The 4976-nt window shown below is 34.3% G+C and overlaps 1 long non-coding RNA gene across 2 annotated transcripts; it reads left to right on the top strand.

Moving 5' to 3' along the window:
- The first annotated feature begins 1184 nt into the window (after window positions 1-1184).
- On the top strand, window positions 1185-4655 carry LOC143416642 (uncharacterized). Of its 2 annotated transcripts, XR_013097021.1 has the most exons (7): window positions 1185-1455; window positions 2174-2213; window positions 2360-2406; window positions 2719-2763; window positions 3605-3634; window positions 4087-4155; window positions 4362-4655. It is a non-coding gene; the product is annotated as an uncharacterized LOC143416642 (long non-coding RNA). The 2 variants fall into 2 exon arrangements; XR_013097020.1 differs by lacking the exon at window positions 4362-4655 and having other exon boundaries at window positions 4087-4227.
- The last annotated feature ends 321 nt before the right edge of the window (window positions 4656-4976 follow it).

Below are 4976 nucleotides of genomic sequence, written 5' to 3'. Positions count from 1 at the left end.
GACAAGAACTTTAATAAGCCAAGTCCGACACAAATGTGTTTTATTTACTTTCAAATCCATTTATCATAAATGTAACAAATAAAGTGTTTTTATGTATCCATCTATAGAACGCTGCATGTTATATTCTAAATCTGCATGTTTCTTTTTAGAAACCTATCAGCAAAAAATGAACCTAAAGTATGTAATGCAAGGATGTAATCACTTTCAAGAGGGAGAAAACATAAAGTTCAACTTTAAGTGACAATTATGGACACCTAATATGACAAGGAGATTCTGCAGGTCATTAATCAATGTATAAAACTAAAACAGAATGTATTTTTAGTGACACAGGACACAAACAAGGAAGCAAGATGTGTAATTAGGATTATTTATAATAAATATGAATTAATTAGGGCAATTTCTTTAACCATAAAGAATAACTAAATCCTTCAGGACAATGTCACATCAATGCACTGAACTCACTATGTTATCCCTCTAACAGAGCCTCTACATGTTCTCACTGTAATTTCCCCCTCACGAATGAATTTTTGCTAGCACTAATTTGAATGTTGGGGGGAATCAAACGCATTTTACTCGCAGTACTCAAGCTGACTTACCTTTGCTTGAATGACACCGTACTCACAACGTGGAGGCTTAAAAATAGCCAAATCTTGTACCCAGTCCTTGGTGAATTGGATGTGCGCCTCCAGAGATTTATAATTGCGAAATTGGTGCGCCGTGTATGCTCTGACTCCACAGACAAGGTATGAGAGTAGATCATGCTAAGTCAATAGCGGTTTGGTCTTCAGGGTTTCTACTCCACGGCTATATTTCATACGGGTCCACATTTCAACAATCAAGTACCGTCTCTTTGCATCTGGACAGAATCTGTCTCTATACCGTCATTTTCTTTTGAGCTATGTTTCAGAATGGTTCGTAGCAAACTTGTTTTGATTCGTGACCTGCCAAGATGGTGCTGCGCTCCCACAATGCATTGCGACATTACGTCAACTCCAAAGCCCTTTGCATGCAGGAGTGTATGCGCATGCGCATTGCCACGGTGGTTTAAAAAATAAAGATATAATGAAAAGTAATTAATAAAATTTAAATATTTAAACATTCCCACAAATGTGCAATGAACGTGCAAAAACTCTCTTTAGTAGTTGTTGCTGTTTCTTTCTTTCTTTCTTTTTTTTTTTTTTTTTTGAAAAATAACGACGTCTCTGAGGCGCGAAATCTGACAGCGAGAGGAACGGCCGGATACAGGAGACGGGAAGAAACAAGCCGATTATGTTCGCGTTAATTAAGTGGTTGGAAGATGTAAAATTCTCAATTCTGCCAACTGAACATATACGAGATTTTAATGAGGATGAATAATTAGCCGGCATGGAGGAAACGGACCTTTATTTCGTGGAGTGGCGACAAGAAGCCAAGGCGGGTGGCCAGTCTAAGAAGCCTCCATCATCAAGCTAGCAGGTGCCTTTTCCCATATAATATTACTTTATTCTCGTGTATTTGGAACGGAAGCGTAGAGCTGCCACCCAGGCAAAAGAGAAATATAAGTATATCACGTTATAACGTGAAAAGTTTATCGTTCTAACAATATACTATCATGTTTGAACAACATGTTTGAACAACATTGTACGAAAAATGTACATAATTATCACGTCCGTACAATATTGTGCGAACGTGACAATTATGTATATTATAATAATGTGATATTATATTATACCAGTGGTTCTTAACCTGGGTTCGATCGAACCCTAGGGGTTCGGTGAGTTGGTCTCAGGGGTTCGGCAGAGCCTCCGCTGTGACGTGCACAGCTCATTTTATGCACCAGTAAAAAACATATCTACGTCTAATTTGAAAAAAAAAACACACTTTATTTTTCACTAAAGAGGGGTTCAATGAATGCGCATATGAAACTGGTGGGGTTCGGTACCTCCAACAAGGTTAAGAACCACTGTATTATACAAACATGAAAAGCATAATGTTAGAACAATAAACATTTCACGTCATAACGTGATACAGCTCTATTTTTCTTTTGCCTGGGTGGCAGCTCCACGCTTCCATAATTTGGTAATCAAAATATGTAACTTAATTAATTATATTGTGACGTACTTTTGCCTTTTCTTATTATTCTGCCTTCTCAATAACTATCAAAGCCTATTCACATTTAATTTGGCTTTCACAGAAATCCTACCTCTCCTTCTGGCTACAGAGTACTTACCAAGGTTAGAAACAAAGAACAGTTATGCTTTATTAATGTTCGCTAATTACAATGTTCCACATTTCCTTGCTTTTTAAGTCATTTTTAGGCTTTTTAGAGTTTTTGTTTTTTATTTTTTTTAGCAGTAATGTTTCTGCCTATTTATTTCAGCCCATGAAATCGAATGCAGATCTTCCTAATGTGAGATTTACATAAATGTAAGTAATTTTGTTTGTCATTGTCATTAATGTTGTTGCTGTTGTTGTTTTTGTGCAGTTTGCAATCATATAAACCTAGCAAACATCAGTCAGCACAGTGACTAACCTAAACAGATTCTTGCTTTATTCACATATATTATATGTAATTATATATACCTGCACATTGTACCTAGGGTTGCAGCCACTTGGCCCCACCCCATTGTTGTGACAGCCCTGATTGTACTTATACACTGCATCTGAACAGGGAACAGTCTGCCACATTAATGTATTTTTAAGTGACTTGTTTGTAATACATGAATTTGTTTCTTACAGATGTCAAAGTCTCAACCTCATGCTGCCCTCCCCCATCCTCCTAAAGTAAGTATTTGTTGTTGTGGTTTTTTATGCGGTGTCTGTGTCACATGCTAATCATAATTATTGAAATAACTGTTTTCTAACAGATTTTCCAAAACACTAGTTATGTTTGTTGTCATTCAGACCAATACTACTTCTTAGACATTGTTTAGTGGTCATGCATGTTTGACAAGCTCGTTATGATACCAAAACAGTAGGCCTATCACAATAATCGATATATCGACTTAACACACAGTACATGTACATGACCTCAATAATTGTTGATGATGTAATTTATCCGCCATTATATTTACAAAAATAAAATATAATGATAACAAAACAATAACATTAAATAACATTGTTTTCTATTTGTTAGAAAATTTACTATTTATTCAAGTTTTTAAGGTATCTAATATTTTGATTCCTAATTTCAATGATCTAAATACTTTAAGAATTAGATGTTGGTTTGTCAATTGAAAGTGTGTAGATCTTGCATTATTATGGTGTTATATTATGATTATACATTCAAAGACATAAAATGGTCTTAAAATGACAATGACATAACTTGTCGCAATTGTTTATGGGGCAATATACCGACCAACAAAAAGTCGTTATCGTAACAGGCCTTCAAAACACACAGTTTTATGATTGATAAATTCAAAAAATAAATACATTTAATTTCTCTGAGATTCTCTAATATTCAGTTACAGTTCACAACACAGCTACCCGTACATGCAGTATTATACTGTAAATATAAATCTCTGCATTTAGCATCCCACTAGAAGCGTCACAGTTACTGCCTCTTTTTTTTTTTTTTTTACAAATACCTGTACTATCACTAACACATTTACTGTTTTACTTTTAGCCTGTGGATACAAATGCAGATTTCCTTAATGTAAGTTGTGCATTTTAATTACATCATGTTATTTTTATTATTATTTATTTATTTATTTATTTTACATTCAAATATTTCAAGCTTCTTGGTTAAAGAAGCTTGATTGCTAGTAGGTAAAGAATAGTTCACCTATAATTCATATTCCCAATTAATGTCTCACCTCTGATTGAATGCCTTTGTTTGTTTTCCTATAACAAAACATTTTTGCTGGATATATATGGTGAATTTATATGCATAGATACAGTCGTAGTGCTTGACACATGCAAACAGCAGTAGATGTACTAAAAAGGAAATAATTACAATCATGATGTTGATTGCTGATGTCAGTATATATATTTTAGAGGAATGTTTTGTTTTTCACCCAAAATGACTATATTGCTTCAGAAGAGATTTATTACCCTACCGGACTCTTATATATTGTTCTGTTTTTTGTTTGTTTTTGTTATTTTCAGGTTCAATGGTGCGTGTTCTTCTAATGGCCGCCTTCCCACTGGAGGTTTTGATCCACAGCAATTTAAAAGGTAATCAGCTTTGAAAGTCAGTTCAAATGGTTAGCTAATAGTACTTTAAAAAGCCTACAACTCTGTCACCAGTTTCTTTACCAAAAATTACCCATAAAAGTATCGCTCAATAGCATATATTGTAGTTCAAATGTTTAGTTGTACAAATATCAAATTTTTGGAAATCTAAAACTAGTCAAACACTCAAATGTTCATGCTTTTTATAGGAGGACAGAGCAAAACGGACATCGGCGCAGAGTGAAGAACTGCCCTTGATAAGGACACTATGACAGCCATATATAGTAAGTGAAGACTTTCTGTGTATCTAAAATTGCATACAGCACAAGTAACTTACTTTGCAACCATTAAAATAGGTTGTAAAGTAAGTTACCAATACAAATAGGTGATGATGCATTGTAGTGGTTGGTCTCAGACAAAGAAGGTCAACAGATTTATGAATGCTGGAAGGTAAGGAGAGACGACCAAAAGGGGTGTTAGCATTACTGTAATGTGAACTGGATAGACTTCCCATCTAGGAAAAAAAAAGAGGTAAATTATGCGTAAAATATATCTGTATTAATATCTGTATCTGTATAAACAGAAATATCTGTTTGCTAAATGAAGCCAGCTAACATAAATCACATTTTTATTTTAACTCTGATAAAAGTAATAGAACTGTGACTTTTGTTTGTTACAGTGGGGGTAAGGAAGGGGTTTCCCAGCGTGTCCAGAAGGGCTTTGAGGATTGCCGTGAAAGCTGGGGGAACTGAGACTGTGTGTGTATATATATATATATATATATATATATATATATATATATATATATATATATATATATATAT

The sequence above is a fragment of the Maylandia zebra genome, linkage group LG3 (genome assembly GCF_041146795.1).
Source record: "Maylandia zebra isolate NMK-2024a linkage group LG3, Mzebra_GT3a, whole genome shotgun sequence".
NCBI classification, from domain to species: Eukaryota; Metazoa; Chordata; class Actinopteri; order Cichliformes; family Cichlidae; genus Maylandia; species Maylandia zebra.
The sequence above is the reverse complement of the archived record's forward strand: the minus strand, read 5'-3'. Positions and strand labels throughout refer to the sequence as shown.